This window comes from Aptenodytes forsteri, unplaced genomic scaffold (assembly GCF_000699145.1).
Source record: "Aptenodytes forsteri isolate BGI_AS27 unplaced genomic scaffold, ASM69914v1 Scaffold93, whole genome shotgun sequence".
NCBI classification, from domain to species: domain Eukaryota; kingdom Metazoa; phylum Chordata; class Aves; order Sphenisciformes; family Spheniscidae; genus Aptenodytes; species Aptenodytes forsteri.
The window spans coordinates 3,531,148-3,551,392 of NW_008794665.1; positions in this window are offsets into that span (position 1 = coordinate 3,531,148).

A 20,245-nucleotide genomic window follows, 5' to 3' on the forward strand; every position below is an offset into this window, starting at 1 on the left:
TCAACACTTGTATTTCATGTATTTGGAAAGGAGAAAAGCTAGGCTAAGAGCAACAGATAGATCATCATACCCTGAGAACATGAGATATCAAGGCCAGGAGCTTTATCTCAAAGCTCTTGCATTTTGTTACTGGCTTTTATTTTTGAGGCTGTCATAGCCAGATTCTTCATACACAGATCCTAATTCTGCCATTGGACAGCCTGGCTCCCAGAGAAGGCAGGGAGAAGCTATAGTGACATAATATTGGGCGGACTTCTTATCCATAATGCCTATGCCCTTTTATTTCATTTTGTCTCTCCAGAATAAACAGCAGTTTCAACTTTTTGTTGCTCAGTGCAACTTGATGTTTCATATTAATTTCAGGAATCACTACTTTCTGAGCTATAAAAGTATCAACTTTCAGATTAAAACAAAACCAAACGAGCTCCTGCAGCGGTCCTGACCAGACGACCACTGTACAACTAGCAGTCAGTGCACATCTAGCAGTTAGCCTGAGCAGGTGCAGGCCCGTGCTGTGCTGCATGCCCAGCTGGCCTTCAGGTTGCGTTGGGCTGCCTAAATCCTTTGGTGACAGGATACACTCGGATAGCTCACTGTAAGAGAGGAGCCTGCAGGCAGCTCCTACTTGGTACTTTGCCTTTATCTACAACTGCAGCAAGAAGTTCTCGTGTGAACATCCCTTCTGTTTGACAGTAGAAATGATGAATAGAGTTGTTTTCTTGTAAGAAAATCCTATAATAGCTTGATGACCAAAATGGAAGAACCTCTTCTATGGACAGGGTCTGCCTGGCACGTGGTCATTTTAACGCCAACATCACTTGGGGTTCCCAGTGTATAAAATTACCTATGCTATTCTCTTCTTATAGTGTTAGCTCTAATAACTAGCATTTTAAATGATAACTTACAGGGTCTTAGTGTCTTTCTAACTAGGATTGCAATGGACTAGCACCTTCTGGTGCAAAGCAGCTCCTTCCTTTCCCACTTGTTGGAGGGTGGACTTCATAGAGTTCAGGTTCCTCCTTTCCGAGATAATGACTATGATTTAGGTCTTTGTATCAGCAAAACATTACATCCAGTTTGATCCAGCACAGTACCAAGAAATGTTCTGAGTTTTAACTGACATTCTATTTAATGGGAACTGAATGTAAGCAGCATGCTGTCCCTTGATATACTGGCTTGGAGGTATTACAGTACAATAGGTAACGCCATGTTTGTGACCCAGCTGTTCAAAGGCTGAGGATCTGTAAAGTGCTATTCTTTTGCAGTTACATTTCCCGGCAAGCTTTGAACAGAAGTTTGTACAGTCTCCAGTGTCTTTGGCTGTGTGCATACAGCCCAACACTTTGGCTCAAGTTCTCCTTGCATTGTCTTGGCAGAATACCCAGTCTTCAGGAATCCTAATCTTTTATTTAATCACTTTATCTTTTCAATTTCATCCCTTTCTTATCCTAATTCTTTCTTTTGCATTAAAGCCAGTACACAGAGATCAAGCTGGTAGAATGTGTTCTGTAGCTGTCAATCAGTGGGCACAAAAAATATAAAATGTGAATAGTTAAATCAGCAGACTTTCCTGCTGGAGTTATCTGCATGGCAAGGATGTCAGAGTATTGTTTCCAAGCCTGACTTCTACATGCGGGGAGTAGCAGAGCATGTCCTGGCCTCTTTTATCTTCCTCAGGAGAGCAGCCAAGTGGCATAATCAATTCTTCTAGGCTTTTGTCTTTCACCTGATGTTTACTTTGCTCACTGCCTAAGGCTCTGCTGTTCTTCTGCTCCTTAAAATGTATTTACTTTCAGATGTTATGAAAAATAAATGTAAGTTTTGCATGGTGAGGTCTATATATTAATGGACTATATCAATAAAGAAGCAGGTTTCTCATTTTCTCCAATTACTATAACCGCAAACTTTCCTTAGTTGTTGAGAAATAGCCAGGCAAGCAGAAAATTAGTGCTAAAAAGTTAAAGAACAAGGACTAATCTTCCTTGTACAAGCTAATGAGGGAATTTTAGTTACACAGATGGTTTTGATGAGTTCACTTTATTGGCCTGTGGTATATATTATTTCAGCTAACAGAGGTCAAATGTTAGAGATGTGACTCTTCTTGTAGCTCCTGGTATTAAAAAAAAATAAAATCTTGGACTAAGAAAGCCTGTAAAGCATTTAAATAAATGCAAGGTGATATAGCCGGCACACGGCCAATGCATAAAGCAAAATTAAAGTTGGAAGGAAGACCAAGCTAGGTTTTACTGTTGTTTTGTTTTCTCACTGATTTAAATTCATAGGGCTGAGGTACCATAACAGGATAATAGTGACAGTCATGATAAGAAAACACTTCCTTTCATTCACGTCAGTTCTTTCAAAGTCAATGTCACAAATTTGGGTTAGTAGATATATAACATTTCTTTAAGAGCAATACTTTTGCAAAGTATATATTTAGTACAGTCTTTCAGAAAATAACAAGTATTTCTAGTGAAATAAAAGGTGGAATTGGTAACTGACCAGTGGGTATGGAAGATAAAATATCAAATGTAGTGAAGCAGGTTTCTGACTTTTAGTATTTAATGCCACAAATTTTTGTGGACTCAAATTTTTATGTGCTCTGTGTTTTCTATATGCAATTTACTCTAAAGGGAGCTTCAAATACAGAATGGAATCAGGGTCAGGTCCACAATGTAACTGAAAATACCTGTTATACAAACCTACAGAGATGCCCAGTTATTGAACAAAGTAAATAACGGTATTTTAAAATTATTTTTGTGATAAGACTCTTAGAGGGCTTTGTAGGTTGGTCATTTTCATGGCATTGTTTATTTTATGTTTTACTTTCACCTGCTTTGTATTAAAAGGCTTAGTTTAAATGTGTGCACATGGATCCTCAAGTGAAAGAGCAGCCTGCCTTATAAAGGAATACTTTTCCAATACTTTCCTTGGAAAACTTTAGACAAGGAGAGTTGATCGAAGTTAAAATTTGTTTTCAGGAGTTATTTTGGATAGAGTGTTACTTCTAAAAAGAGGAATGGGCACAGTTAGACAGTCAAGATTAGAAATAGAGTGTATCACAAGAAATACTTGGAACAGCTGGAAGTACCAAAACAATGCAGTGGTTTCCCTGTAGTTATGCTTATTTCAGAAATACGCATATTTGGTCTTAACTTTGAATTTCCTCATTTTCATGGGTGTTAACAGATTTTTTGTAATACACTCTGCGAATGTACATTTTTCTAATATTTCATTTCTTGGAATACTAACACTGTATAATACTGCCACTGTAATGAAAGCTGTTCTATTGCCAGGGCATGAAAAGTTGTTGCATGATAATGAAATGTGATGGATATATGAAGTATCAGTCCAAGAACTAATTGTTCATGGAGCTTTAAAAAAGCACTCTCCTTTTAAAAACAATAATCTTGCTGAATTCTTGAATATTGCATGTCTGGAGCTGGAAACAACTATACATATGGATTCAACTTCCAAATATGAATAAAAATCCCCAATTCTTATCTAACTTTTAAAATGTAACTAGAGACTATAAAGTATTATTCTTCCAGGATTTAAGTGCCAAAGAAGGATCAGGAAACAGCAAACAAATCCACTCAAGACAAATCAAAAGTGGGAAAGGAGGATAAAACATATTCCCTTACCCTGTTAATGTCTCAAAGTTTGCAAGAATGATTTAAGTCTCCAGGCAGTTACAAGCAACTGGATGAAGACCTGTGTCAGGAATGCATGCAGTTGTGCAGTCCTTGTTACCACTTCTTTTTGTTGAAGTGCAATACTGAGCATGCAAAATGGTGCTATTGACTACTGTTGGCATAAGTCAATATTTATCTCTTGGAACAATATATTCAGGTATTCACCTGAACACAAAGTCAATGAGCTGTAAGTACTGCTACGCCCATTCATCCATAATCATTCACAGAACGAGGGTAAAATACAATCTCTCTCTAAAACATAAAGAAGAAAATCCCTCTTTATAATAAATATATCATATTTAATATCATATAAAATAAGATAACAAGCTGAAAACCCCAAGAAACCTCACACAGAATACACAGATTCCCAATACTCATTTGTAAGGGCTTCCACTAACCTCATAATTGCCGTGGAAAGCCATCACGACCAGGGAGTTGTAACTTCAACACACTGTAGAAAGACCTCTAGTGGTCTCCACCATCAGAACCACCCAGCAAAGGAGTATACGTCATCCCTTTCTTGGCTTCACTAAGAGGCCGCCTGGTCATTTCTCAGGGGTTGGTGAAAATCAGGTTATCATCTGGGTCAAATTGAGACTGCTTAGAGACCTCAGCTGACAGGCACTGAAGGTTTCTAACTCCTCCCAAGAAAGGAAATTCTGAAGAGAGAGGAGGCACAGAAACAATAAGCAAGAATTTCATAGGCTGGCATTGCTCTTCTTTCTACAGACTAAATTTGATTGTATCAAAAGCTAAGATTTTTATCTTGAAATAAGATTTGTAATTTTTTGATTTAAGCTTTTAAATTCAAAAGCAATTGAAAACATAGGTAAAGAATACAAATATTTACATCCTCTACCTTTCCCCATCTCATTGCAGTCCTTGGCACAGGGACCACAGATGTGCAGGGCTGGGAGTTTATGAAGGGCTCTGTCGTCACTAGAAAGGCATCACTGGCCAATTTGTGGCTGTGCAATCAGTGGGCCAGCTCCTGACCAAAACCTAAACCCAAGGTCGTTTCGGTGTCCTAAACCAAAACAACAGCAATTCCACCAGAGGAGGTGAAACTACGTTAGGCATCCAGCATCACTGAATTAAGACTATGACCTGGTGGCACTAGCTGCATCCTATCAGAAGTTAACTTGCCCATCATGATTTTGAACTTCACTCAGAGCCAGACATTTTGTCTTAGACATAAAGTATACATACCCTTTCCTACAAACTGTTACTCACTGCCATAGCTCACTGAATAGGTTTCTGTAGCTCCCTTGTGCACTGAGCAAAGGTATCGTGATATATATTAATATGCTTTTTAAAGGGCTCCATTACTTTCAACCGAGTAGTAACTCAAAGGATTTATTACAACATATGAAAAGAAAATTTCTTGTTTAGAATGGTCCTTTAGGATGTAATTATAACAGTACTGAAAAATTAGTTTAAAATCTGTAAAAATAAACAGAAAGTGAAAGAGGGTAGCCTTCGTCTACAGTACAGCTAAAGTTCTGACTGCTGTTCATCCAGGGATTCCCACTTATTACAAGAAAACCATTTAAGTTCTGCCATTGAGGTATCATCACAGCCTGGCATTCGGCATCGGTTGCAAAATTTACAAATGGTGCATGAGCTAGTTTAAACCTCAGACAGCATGGTATAATCGTAATGAAATGAAAGGCTAAGCATTCCGTTTCAGTCTGGATGACACATTTAAGATTAAGACAAACAATGAAAAATGACGAGCGAAAAGGAAATCCCGATGAGAAGGAGGAGCTCACTCTGCTTTCTTCTGCTCTAGAATTAAGAGATTAAAAACTTGCTGCCTCAACAGCAGAGATGAGGGAGCTCTTATATTTCAAGGTGCAATACGCAGAAAAGAAGTATAGCTTTTCCAGGGAAACCCTGTGGCTACAAAATCTTATTTTTAATTACAGGACACAATAGATTTTCTGGTAAGAATAAGACATTCTGAACTTAAAACTGAGACAGTACCATACTTAGCTTGCACATTCTATCACCAAGCTTGAGCCCAACATGACAAGCCTAGTAAAGCATGTCAGCCTTTACACTACATGTCTTGGCTTTTATCCATTTGTCATCACCTTAAGGTTATCCAAAATGCCATTTTAATTAACAAGATCGTCCTTGCTTTTCTTCTGATAACTTTGTATTACAATGAAATGTTAATGGGAACAAACCTAAAAAACCCAATGGAAGACAGCAGCTGTACTGTCCCAGTTTCAAGGACTCTGAACAAATGCATCAATAATGGACACCGGACACGGCCCAATGGGAAAGCACAAAATTATGGGTGTGAAAGAATACTGAAGGGAGGTGACGAAAAAGTGAAATGGCATTTGGGGTGAAAACTTTCACCATAACCTTTATGGTAAGCACTTCCAGTCAAATAAAACTGAAAAATCTCATTGACACACTGAATTCTACCTTCGGAAAAAGACAAAAATATTTTGGTGGAGGAGGTTGGTTCACTATTATTTATAATGTATTTCCTTTTCTGAAGACACTTCTCAGAACCAGCCAGTCTCAGTTCAGCCAGGGAGGATCCCAGAGGAAAACACTGATCTAAACTGCCTGGCATAAGGATAGTCAAAGACCAGGTAAGCGTGTCCATCCTGAACAGGACACCTCCCTGGCTCCCAGAATCTGAGCTGTTCTCAAACTTGGAACCTGACAGGCAAAAAAATCCACCGTATTTTTAGTAGTAGAAGGCTATGGGGAGAATATTTTTTTAAAATGACTGTTTAAAGAGCTTACATTTAATTTTCCACACTGAAAACTGGCACTTGTGAGTTAGAGTCACGTAAATATGCTTTAAAAACTGGGCCAAACTCACTTGGCTGCTTTGAAGGTTTTATAACCCACTTTTTCATTCACTCATTTGCATTTCAATGGCTGGTAAGTAGTTTCTCTGGATTTTTTTTTTGTACAGACATTGGACTCCACTAACAAGAATGGTTCAGGAGGTTAATCTGCTAGAAATATGAAATATTTTCATTTAGAAACAATAGAAGTATTTTAAACTATCTCAAACATAGTTTACATCTGGCCCTCACACAAAACTAGGACGGGGCTCACTTGCACATTTACAGATTTTGTTTAGAAAGGACAATCACAATGGGAGGGACACAACTGCTTGATGGGACAATTTACTATTAGTTGTGAAATAAATAAAAATGCAAAAAAATTCACAAAAATACTTTTCTACTCCACACAGTCTATTAATAACTCATTTCCTAACTGCTCCTAATTTAGGGGAAATGGGTAGTTGCTAATCCAAATGATGCCATGAATTTGGCTATCAAATCAACCTATATTGTATTAATGAGGATATTAAAGCTTATTTAGAAACTCATTAAAGACAACTGCTAGAATTTATTGTGTTATTCTAATAAAATATTCCCTTGACTCAGGGAATTGCTTTAATTATTGTGATTTCAACTATTCTGAACACTGTACTACATGTAGGCACCTCTTTGCTTCCTAAAGCTTTTATGTACTTCCTTTATCAAGCGGACAAAAACGTGCACAATCAATACAGAGCTGTTTTCAATGATTTTCCTACAGTCCCTCCAAGATTTACTCTTGCTGTGATCTAGGGCATATCTATGAATAAAAACTCCCAAATAATCCATAAATAAAATAACCCTGGGCAGAAGGCATAACTGTTGGGAAAATAACATATTTAGTAGATATTAAGAAAGAATCATAGCAACAGCACATTTGAAATCCACTTTTTAAATCACAGATTTATATCTATGAACCAGATTTGCCCATGTAGCCTTTCATAAAATAGTTTAATCTTAAATCCATCTTTGAAACAAGATGAGGCTCTTAATAATTAGTAGGTTTGTAGAAATAAAGATGTGGTTGTCCCTGTGTTGTACAATAATGGAAACAGGATTACAGATTTTGTGGACTGCACAATAAAAATCAGACATGATGCAAGTGAACACAATGAAACCCATTTACAATCAAGCCTGAAAGTCTTTTAGTTCCATTGAGTGAGGATGCTACAATTCCACTAGAATCTAGGCAAATATTTCTTAAAAAAATAATTAATATGTTATTGATTGGATAAAACAAACCCAAACCTCACTCCTTACTTTTGACAGTTTTCTTTTCCAGAATGTTAACTTCCTGGAAAGTATATTCACAGAAACTATATTTTATTTTAAAATTTCCAAAATATTTGAAAGAAAGGAATTATGAAACCTAAGTGCTTAGACTCAGAAAACCCATATTTTATAAGTCAATGAACAAGGGAACAGAAAAAAATGTAGTATCATAGTCACCAAAGACTCCAGTCAGATCAGAAAATAAGAAAACGTGAACTTGGTAATACTGACATTTATAGTGAAATATCTCTTAATATTTGCAATGAGGTATTTTGAATAAATTTTCAAAATTGTTTGGAGAGCTTATTCAATGAATAGTACTGGAAAAGACACACTTCACAAAATCATGTCATGATAATGAAAAAATAACTAACATCCCCTCCGCCATTAAAATGACTAATAAATAGAGTAAGATATTTTCTTCAAGTTACTCACTAAATTTCAGGGTAAAAGTCCTGTGCTTAGACATTTGCCTAGAAAAGGCTCAAAATATTTATACTAGCATATGGTAAATGTCCCAATTCAGCAGTATACTTATTTAGCAAATTATTGTAAGTATCAATTGTTTTCATGCCAGCAATGTTGATATTTCCTAAGCATTGTCTTAAAGCATACACTTAAGCAGTCTGATGAATAGGATGGATGTGTGGGATACTGTGGTAACCACTGGAGACCTCAAAATTCAGTTTATGAGAATTTGTCTCAATTGCACATATAAATTCATTGGTCCCTGAATGAAGCCATTTTCTGAAGCAGATGAAAAGTGTTTATAGAAGTTTCTATAAACTGTTGTTTTTGTGGATTTTCATCAGGTGCTGTTTTACACTTGTCTAAAGAACAATGATAAAACCTGTCAGGACAAAAGTTTAAATTCACACCAAAATCTGTGGTGGGTTCATTTTTCATCAATCTTGCTGCATTAGTTTCTTTTCTGTCTGAAATGACTTGTGTTCACAGAATTATTTTTTTCAGCATGAATGCTTATTTGTAAACAGCCCTTGTTACAGGGCAGTAGTGTAGAAGTGCAGAGATAAACCTAGCTATTACTTTATTATATGTTAATTAGCTTAACAACTTCAGCATAACCATTGTCATCCAGGTTGCAAAACTCTAGGCTGAAAAATGCAAACCAATAGAAGATTATAATAAAATATGTACAGTAGCTGTAATGGAGATGTGTATATTGATTCTCCTTGTGGCATAAAATGTTTGTGAAAATCTCCTGAAAACAAAATAGTAACATTACATTTTATTCTCAGAGAATATTAATATCCTTAATTTTAGAAGGCAAAGCAGAAATACATTTCGTAGGAATCACCCTGGCAGTGTATTACTTGTATTTCATATGCATTCGAACAGTAAATTAGCAACCTGCTCATAAATTAGGTGGGAAATAATACATAAGAATAAGACTATAAAGATCTTTTATTATTGCCCACAATCAGAAGGTGCACAGTTAAACCTACACTGTCAAAGAGGACACATAAATGCTATCCTTTTCCATTTAAACAATGTTTTCCTTGTTTAATATATTCCATGCAGCAAGGTATATCTGAAATTCATCTTAAATAGGACAGCAGGACATTTAAAACTTGAAATTCTGAACTATAGGGGCAGAACTATATTCCCAGGTAGATGGCCAGAGAAGGCCTAGTCATGCAATGCAATATATGATAATTTCCTTGCACTTTCCTTCGTTCTAGAGTGCCTACCATGTGTTCATACTGAGCAGTACCTTTTCCATTGCAACTGACAGGAAAGAGAGAGGAAGCAATTTTCATTCTGCATCAACTCAGGGATGAGAGAGGCCAGAAATTACAAAGAAACGTTTCCATAGTATGCATGCTGCCAAATCCCCAGCCACCATAGTGAAGTGGACTTTAAATCAAAGTAAATGTCAATTTTCCACTCAAAAAAATATATTTAAAGTGAGAAAAAAAAAGCTCTTTTGCCTGAGTATGGGTTATATAAGCACTATTTCAAAAACTGGATCAGGAAATGGCAAAATAATTTGCACTTTTTACCCTCATTTTGATCAGCTTCAATTTGCATATGTGGGTTTTTTCCTCCATTTAAGACATTGTCACTGTTTCTTACTTCAAATGATGTGCTGAAATTGGGAGAATTACAATCATTAGAAGTTATGACACTTACACGCCCAGGGTATCGGAGAGAATCAGCTCCTGCCTACTCTTAAACTTCACCTGTTAAGAAAATATTAATTACTGAATAGAACTCCAGGCCCTGGTAACATATATTTACATTTATATTTTTGTCTTTCAGTTTAAACTTTTAGTAAGTTAATTGTCTAATTGATTTATTTCTCAAATATTTTCACGATTTATTGGTAATGACATCCAGTCCAGGAATTTCCTGGCAGTTAATGGCCAGCTAGAGCAGGAAATTCTTCACCCAGAGTTCCTTAGTACTTAAATATTCTTAGGAGATTTCCAAAGAGTTCTTTTATTTCAGGATGTTCCTTATCCTGCTCTGTCTTTCCTTCATGGAAGTAACGGCCTAGAGATGGCCGGAGATTTTGAGAACTGTTGATGAATATTCTTTTCTTTTTCTTCTGAGTTTTAATTCAGTTAAGGAAAAATAAGGGGAACTCATGCCTTCATTACTCATTTATGCCCCTATAAATATACTTGTGCAGTTCTAAACCTGAGAGGATCCTTTGTGGTGGGCTGGAGCAGAATCCTGGCAAGTTTGATGGACTTGCTTTATGGAAAAGGCGTATCACATCACTGAGTGGCAGAGGAAGGGGCACTTAAACAGCTGCTACTGAGGCAATAAAACTAAGCTATTGGATTCAAGACAACAGTTAGACCCACACTTTGTCTTTATTGGGATTGATGATGAACCATTTAGAGAGGCAATCCAATCACATTGCAATGAGAGTGCATGATGCTGTAATTTTATAGTTTGCATGGCCTCATTTAAACTACTAATATTTTACAGGTACAGTAGGAAATTGGAGATATATATTCATCATCATTTCTACGCTCATTACCAGTAATGAATAGGTGTTATAGAATAACATTAAAGCAGTGTATTTAGCAAAATGAAACAAATGCATGTATTGTCTAGATCCCAAGGGCTGCACACACTTTTGCCTTGGAACACATCAGTACATTACTGTTCTCTTAAAAACTAGAAGTCCATTGTTAGGTAACAATGATGAAGGACACTTTTCAGGTCTAATCCAGAGTATCTTTCACAATCCAAGAGACAAAACTCTGCCTGAAGACTCAGCACAGGCCTGCTCACATGGATGCATATGTTTCATAGCTTTCTAAAATATGCCTTAGTACACCCTTGTCCAAATAAGCAGTGACTGTCATGCATACACCTGCCATATATTACCCATACTGTCTGATGAAGACAAGAAAAGAGCCTCTTCCCTGTGACCAGCTGATTGTGCAGGACTATCCTGATGGGGGGATCTGCCTAGCACTCTACTGGCGTGGCAAAATGCAATGTTTGTGTCCTGCTTTAAACAGATGTTTCCTCCTTGAGTGTTCTTGATAATTACTATATTACCTGATATATTGTAATGAGCTCCCATCTCCCAAACATGCCGCCCTGAGATCAGCCAGTGTTGTAAGCCAGATTTTGCAGGTAGGGAAACTAAGGCTAAGAGTAAACTAAGGGACCTGTCCAAAGTCAGACAAGAAGTAATGAATAGGTCTACTGCTGTAATGAGACATCTTAAGCAGCAAGATAGGAAGAGTTTAGGGGTCATACAGAGCCTGTGTCCAGGACATAAAGGCTGGACTAGGATGAGCTATCTCAGGCGTGGGTGTAAATGACACAACCTGAGCAGCCTGGCCATTTTGGACTGCCTTCTGTGGACTCCTGGGTCTTTTTTCCCATCGATAGGGCAATGAATGACTTCCATCTGATTAAGGGCAAAGGAAGCAAATTGCATGGTTACCTTTCTCTCATCCCAGTTTTTTCCTCTCCTTGCATTAGACCTTAATGATTTTTTAAGTAAGTCTGTGCTTTTATGCTATAAAAAAGAATGCCTTCAATCTAAAGGAGACTTAAAGTCTTCACAGAGGAGCTATTATGTAAGTCATTATTGGAACAGTAGTTAGCTAAATAAGGAAGAAAAAGCTAGCAACTCAAAATGGCAATTCATGATCAAGTGTCTGCTGCTTTATGTGCTAACAGCCTTTCTCAGCTTCCTTTAAGCCATCTGCTTGTTTCAGCTATCTCTCCATACCACCAGCCTCTCCCATTCCACGCCTCTCCATCTCACACATTTCCCAGCAGATATCTCATCAGTACTCAGGCTTTTTCCACAAACATATTTGTTCTAACAGGTAGAAGCATCAGCAGATGCTGCTTATGCAGAAGAACAAACTTGTGTTAGCTCCTTTTTGTATCAGGAAGCACCTCCAAAAACCTTTCTCCATTAAAATAAGGTGTTGAAGGACAACAGAGAAAATCAGCAGATTTTGGCAGGCAGGAGTAGACGACAGGTACTTAGGGATGACAATAATATAGTGAAAATAGGAAGAAAACCACATGTGGAAATTTTTGTCTTACCATGTGAAGTCTTTCTTTTGCTATTTGAAAACATAGACTTAACTGAAAAAGATGTTGGTGTGTTGATGTCATTGTAGTATTTTGCAAATGTCTAGCTACAAAACTGCTGGGTGGTGGGAGTGCAAAATGCAAAGGAATTGCACATGTAAATGTATAGGAGCATGAAGACTTGAGTATGCAAGCTCATACTCCAGATGTATGGACAATAACTACTACAGCAGTAAGTCACGATGTCGCGAAGCACGAGGCTGAAGGCTAAGTACTTGCAGCCATTTGGGAAATGCAAACACTCAGAAAGGTTCGTTGCTATGAAAATATGGGTCATTAATTTAATAAATCATTAGGGGGAAAAAATGGAACAGGAAACATAGAGTTTAGTGCTGGGTTGAAATGAGGATCTCGTGGAGGTGAGCAAGATGAGGGTGGGAGATACGCAGAAGTGGATGGAGCATAGTTCCTAAGGGTAGGAAGGACCTTGTCCCAGGAAGCATCAGTGTGTGCCTGGCAGAGAGGAGGCCCTCTGCAAGGAGGCCAGAGGCACCCTGCACAGGGGAGACAGGCTGTGCATTGCCTCTGTTCCCAGAGAAGATTTTGTCTTATAGGACCCATAGGGACCACTTAGTCTGCTTGCTCATTTTTAAGGAAGAAAACTTTAAAAGCATCTGTTTGATCTTGGACTGCTATTGAAAAGACAGATGGGCAAGAAGAGAAAGGTAAATAGGTGCCAGTTCCTTCCCATGATTTATAATTTGCTAACAAATACTGTTGTGCTGGAAATTTCTTTCCAGGGAGTAGCTAGATACTATGAGGTCATTTCCATATTTACTATTTTTTTTAATGACCAACCAAATAGATACGGAGAGGTCAACTTCAAATAGCTTGGAGGTTTGGGTTGGCAGAGATGTTTTTCTGAAAAATGAATTTTTGTTACAGTTACCCGACATTTAATATAGTGCTCATAACACCTTGTATCCAGATATTGCACAAAGTAGAATCCATAAGCCACTGTGCTGACCTAGCTCTAGCTTGAAGGTATAAAAAGCCCCACAAAACTAAATTTAGGACCATTCATCTTTAATATCCTAAATTCTTTAAAATATGACAGGCTGTAATCATGGTCATCTATACACTACTGAAGAAAACAGAGGTTAGTTCCAAATGTGCTGGCAAAAAATCTGAAGAGTTTAAAACTTTCTTGTCAGGTACTGTAAGTGGAACTGGTCAAATAATACAACACGTGATAGATTCACGCCTCTTTTCTGAACAAAGCTGAGGGGTCACTCCAGTGCTACTACTTGTAAGTATTATAGATTTGATCAGATTTTGAAATAATCTAGAATCTCTTTTTCTACTGACCTCAGTGAACTTCAGTTCCAGACCCATTCTTCATTTTCTCCTTTCATTCAAAATTTCTAATAAATAGAACAAGCAATATAACACACGTCTTCCTGTGTTGGACAAGTCACTAAAAACAACAGTTTGCAAGCAGCCTTTGTTGTTATTACATTCTTCACTGAAACCTGTGACTAATGTACATATATGCACAGATAGCAGGATCAGTTTGAGAAAGTGCAAGGCTACCTCTATCAGATAGAATAGAATAGAATAGAATAGAATAGAATAGAATATTGACAACCAATATTTCAATTACATCTCCTTAAATCTCTGTCCTGACTGATGTGAATCATATTCAAACTTTCAAGCACTCTAAGGAATGCAAAATAAGTGCATATTTTCCATACTTCACCCCCTTCGTTCCCTTTTAATATCTGATGTCTTGTACTCTGCATAGTCATGCCAGTAATGCAGGCAATGTTTTAAAGACAACTGTAGGAACTACCTTAAATATCATCCATCAACCACAAAATGAAAGACTGTATCACAGTGACAGCAATAGCAATTACAATAATCACTATCTTTTATTAAGCTTTAAAAAATAATTAAAGTTAAAATCTGTCACTGGCCTTATAAAAGTGATCATCTGTTTTTCTTTTAATTCTGCATAAATTAAAAAAAATATTTGATGTTAATTAAAAACATGGGTTTATACTTGTATTTTATTGCAAATAGATTTGTGGTAACGTGTATATGGATGACATTTAGCCCTGGTATAGAATAGACATTTTATTAAACAATGACAAGCAATAAAACCTGTTGTTCTGAGGAAGGGAAGGATGCCCTGTTGGCCATCATGCTTTTGAGAAGCACAAGGGATTGCCTTGTATTCAAATGGTATAGAAGGTAGAACTGCAAAAGAACAATGAATTAATTAGAGCAATCATTTCTGAAAAGCAGTTCCAAACCCCATTTTAATTAGCAAATAAAGCAGGATACTAACTGCTTAAGAACTATTTTTGCTTTCTGATTTACTGGGTGATGGCAGTTGTACTGCACTTTGTTACAAATCACAAAATCTAGTGCCTCATTTTGCATGTAAAGTGCACTAAAATACCTTCTTTCCCATTCTATAGGGGCCTTTAATATATATTACGATGGTAAAGTCTGTACAACCCAGCACAATTATTTTCTAATTAGCATCTTTAAATGTTGCATTGTGGCCTGAATCAGTTTTAGCATTGTCAAAGAGTTCTAGAAACAGCCCTATCTGTACAACGCAGGCCACATGTGACAAAATTAAATTGGCACACTTCACTGTATAGACCTTGTGCTCCTGGCAGTGATAGCCAGCTCAATACCTCAGAGAGAAGGCTCAGCTGTCACTCACTGACCCATTAACACTCTAGTTGCATCCTGCAGTGTCATATTCCTCATTCGCACAAAGATAGTGCTCCCTGGAGATCCCCAATACCTGTAGGAACGAGGGAAGGACAGCAGTGACAGCAGCCTATCAAACAGGGCAGCAAATAACATAGCACGAGAGCACCTTGTGCCAGCATCCCAAACTAGAGTTGAAACCCACTACGCTGCCCTGGCGAGCCAGTTTTAAGTGGGGTATCATCTCTAACAAGCTGTCCCCTTCAACATCATACACACACACACACATGTAAAAGGCCACTGCCGAGCACCTTTGGTGTACCGCAGGAACACAGTTTGCTCAATTCACGCTGTGGACCCATCCAGTGAGGTGTTAAATAAAACAAACACCTGCTGCTGCTTCTAAAATGTAAAGGGGAACTACTGGGAGAATAATAAGGAAAATCATGCATCAAAACGTTGCCTCTTTTCTTCTCTCTATCCGGAGTTCTGTTACTGCCTGTACACAAAATCATTTGAACACACTGCAATGCACTGTTTAACGTAAAGAGAATATTGCTTCAGGCTTCTGTGGGGTTTACGCTATGGGGAACAAAACCACAGGTCCAGTTCAGTGTGGGAGAAGATAATGTCAACGTCACTCTGCCTGTAGAGCTCAGTCACATCCACCCAGCAGTTTAACACACTGGGGATTCACTGCATATATATGATTTAGGCCATGCTGTGTGCACTGGGAAATAAAATTATACTTTACCTATAGTGGTGTGTGGCTGTGTGTGTACATATGCATATGAGGACAAGACAAAGTATGCGTGTGGGCATGCGTGCACGTGTGCATGCACATAGGCAGAAAAATGAGAAAAAGAGACAAATAAAACCAGTCTGAAACTTAACGGAAAAGATAAATTCAGGCATGATTACAGCTGTGAGGTGAAAACGAAAGTCCCAATTCTGCTGATTATGTGGAGAATGATCCAGTAACAAGGTTTTATTTCTAAAGATTCAAAGCACTCTCTTTCTCTCTTCTCTAAAACACACATCTATGCCACACCCAATGCAAAAAAAGTCACAGAAAAAAACACAAGAAATTTATACAAATGTGAACCAAAAAATATTTCTTTTTCGAAAGAAATAATTCAGTATTGGTATTGTTGCAGGGGACTCAAACTCCGTACATTGCAGACCCCATGTTCCAGCCTCTAGGCCACATTTACTGATGGACATAAAACAGCGTAAAAGAATTCTGCCCCCCAGGTTTTGTAAACAATGACAAAACCAAAACCCAAGGAAAAGAACAAAGGGTGGACACTTGACTCCACTTGTTCTGCCCACGCAGAGTTGAAAGAGAGATGAACTCTGCCGCTTACGATTTATCATGAAATTATTTCTGGTTGACAATAGACATCTGATCTCAAAAAAGGAAAGAGAGTAAAAGCCCAGTTTGCTAGTAGAATTAAAAATATTGGAAAAATGTCTTTTCTGTATGGTCAGTACACAAGATGTGAGTGTTCTTATTTTTCAGTACCTAGGTTTGGCCATCACTTAAATCTGTATCTGCTCCTGTTTCCCAAGCCCGGCTGACACTTTAGGCACATGCTCCAATGAAGTGCATGTTTATGCCTTGCCGAGTCCAGAGAAACACTTATTTTAATCTATGGACGTTACAGCATGTCCACATGGGGGTCAATTAGTTCTAAAGAACATTCCTACTCTGAAATGTGACCTGGGGGAAATGGGTATCGTTGGGCTGGATGTTTACTCTGCAGTAACTTTAAACTCAAACTGTCTTGAGAGTAGCTTAAGCCTTCTCTGCCATGGTGTCACAGGGGAGTAACAACTCTCGCTTTAAATGGGATTATTTCTGGTGCGCATTCCCCAGCAATTGCTCTGCTGGACAGAGCAGATAATGAGCACCACTGTCTTCTAATTATATGATCAGAATCATCTGGGTTGTCCTAGCGCTCTCAATGAGATTGCATAGGGGTAGCTGAGATTTAGACAGATAGAGGTTTCATTATATAGCAGTACAATTATAAAATTTCATAATAATGAATTACAGAATTAAAACAATACATACGCACACATATTATACTAATATATATTTAAGCTATCATTTCAGAGCAAAATTAATTAGAATAAAATGCAACTCTTCTGAGGTCGCTGGCTTTGCAGGGCTCCTTACACTGCTAAGCAGGAAGGATCCTACGCAGGCACTGAAGCCAGCTAATGCGATTCTGGCTCCTGAAAGGAAGCAGAGCAGTTGAATATAATGGTGCCATGTTATAGGTTCTCACTTTTCTTATTAGACACACACTTTGAAGGTTGGAAAGGGGATTTATTTATTTCATGCAGGACTATATGTCTAGAGGTTATTAGTGATTTAAGCACATAAAGGTTGGCTATTTTAGGATTTTCCGTGACAAATTTCTCAGCGGTATAATTTCACTGTAGCAAATGAAATTATGGGAGGGAAGAATTTGGCCTTATATACCTTAAAACCAAATGTTGCTGTCAGCATTTCAAGGAGGTTAAATACTTTCAGAGTGTTAAATTTCAAGGTTCAGGCAGTGAGCTGCACTGTCAGCTTAATGCAAGGCTGTAATCACGCAGCGATTTTAAGGCCCACAGCCATATGGTCAGAAAGCAATGGGAGACCCCCTCGCTTTATAGAGGTTTAAAGTTATTCCCCGCCTCCTGGCCCTCACTTTGATGTGCCGAGATGCCCTCACGCACTGCTCCTCTCCGTGCAATGGTCACTAGCAGGAGACCATCTGAAGAACATGGAAACCAACAGAGTTTTCAGCCTGCAAAGGAAACTTGTTGCCTCTGGGGGAAATACGGCTCAGCTGCAGCAGACATTCTCCTTATTTTTGAAGTACAACCAGACTGCACTACATATTCAGGCTGGCAGTTGCTGCCCATGGCACAGTGCAGACGGATCACAAGAGAGCTTGGTGCAGCGCAACTGCAGGGAGACGGCAGCAGTTTCTGAAAGCACTGCTGCCCTAGGGCACAACGGGGTGAGCGGAACACGGCCCTCCCACATGCCGCACCTTGTTCGTTTTCCCCTAAACTCCCCGGCTACCTGTTTCAGCTGGGAGTGGGAACTGAATCGACTCAGGTCTAGCAGGAAAACTCTGAGTTGCTGATTATGCCACTTTTCTGAAGCAGCAGCAAAGAGAAGTGACAGAGACGAAGCGTGCCAGTTACCACACTTGAGGGCAATGAGGTATCAAAAACACAGCATGAGATTGTGCTTAATTCATAGAGGTAATGAAATGTGGTTTTGCTCTTCTTTTAATAATAAAAAACAAAGCAGGTTGGAGTCAGGAAGACTCAGAAAAATAAAACACAAAACCACCTGTTGCCCATTTGATCAGAAGTGTACACAGAAGTGTACAACACCAAATGCTCACGTTATGGTGCTGTTTCATATATATTTCCTATTCCTCTTTGCTTGTTAAATGAAAAAAAAAATTAAAATATGGTAAACAATACTGTGAAATACAGCTTATGCCGAGAAAGGCAATATGCTCAGATAGATAGTGTTTTCCAAATGTTACTTTCACTTTTAATCATATTTTAATTGTACATCACTAATATTTTATTCATGTATTCTCTCTCTTCATTGATTCATATATATGTATACATATATATATATTCATACCCACACTACCCAAGCATTCATGTATATAAATACACACACACACACAAATCTGAGAGTGTGAAAATGGAAATAAAATTAGACAACAGCAGAGTACAACAAAGCTGTCACACTGCTGCCTTAATGATAGATAAATAAATGCACAGGCCGAATAATTTAGGAAAATAAGCAAGATGGGCTGAGTCCCATGACCTTTTGGACAATGGGAAAGAGATCAGTTATCCCCAGGCAGGTTCTGTTTAGCTCATAGTGTCTTGGTATGTTGAAACCTTCTGGTTACACCACTCGGGAATTATTAAAGTACTGTCTGGGCAATTTACATTCTCCTGTTATAGTTTAGGTTACCTTCCTTTCAGACAATCTGTTACATGAAATATTACTTTGCAAAAAGAGGGAGCAATTATTTTAACAATGTTTCTGGAAAGTAGAAACTATTAGATTTCACTTGAGTACTTTTAGTTGCACATTAGTGAAATGATACTGTCGCTTTAGGAAGTCTATCATTTGCTTCCATTAGAGACTTGCAGACTGCCAGTTCCAGCAGAGCACCAGAATAACTTCCACTGAAGCTATAATACCAGTAGTGGTAGCAAAACAACAGCGTCTCCCTTGGTGAATGGCATTCTCCCTCTTTTTTTGAGCACTGTAACATTTGGGGGCATACATGAAGAATGGGTTTTATGCCTAGCATGCAATAAAACTGTCTTACAACATGCATTTCTGAGGTCCTTGTCAGTATATCTGATAACTGTATGCCATATTTATGCTTATGAGTGACAGTATTTACCACAGTACTGTATTTCCAATGAAATCAGGTCCTGCCTGACCAACCTAATCTCCTTCTATGACCAGGTGACCCGCCTAGTGGATGAGGGAAAGGCTGTGGATGTGGTCTACCTGGACTTCAGTAAGGCCTTTGACACCGTCTCCCACAGCATTCTCCTAGAGAAGCTGGCGGCTCACGGCTTAGACAGGTGTACTCTGCGCTGGGTAAAAAACTGGCTGGACGGCCGGGCCCAGAGAGTTGTGGTGAATGGAGTTAAATCCAGTTGGCGGCCGGTCACGAGCGGTGTTCCCCAGGGCTCAGTACTGGGGCCGGTCTTGTTCAATATCTTTATTGATGATCTGGATGAGGGGATTGAGTGCACCCTCAGTAAGTTTGCAGACAACACCAAGCTGGGCGGGAGTGTTGATCTGCTCAAGGGTAGGAAGGCTCTGCAGAGGGACCTGGACAGGCTGCATCGATGGGCTGAGGCCAACTGTATGAGGTTCAACAAGGACAAGTGCCGGGTCCTGCACTTTGGCCACAACAACCCCATGCAGCGCTACAGGCTTGGGGAAGAGTGGCTGGAAAGCTGCCTGGCAGAAAAGGACCTGGGGGTGTTGGTCGACAGCCGGCTGAACATGAGCCAGCAGTGTGCCCAGGCGGCCAAGAAGGCCAATGGCATCCTGGCCTGTATCAGAAATAGTGTGGCCAGCAGGAGTAAGGA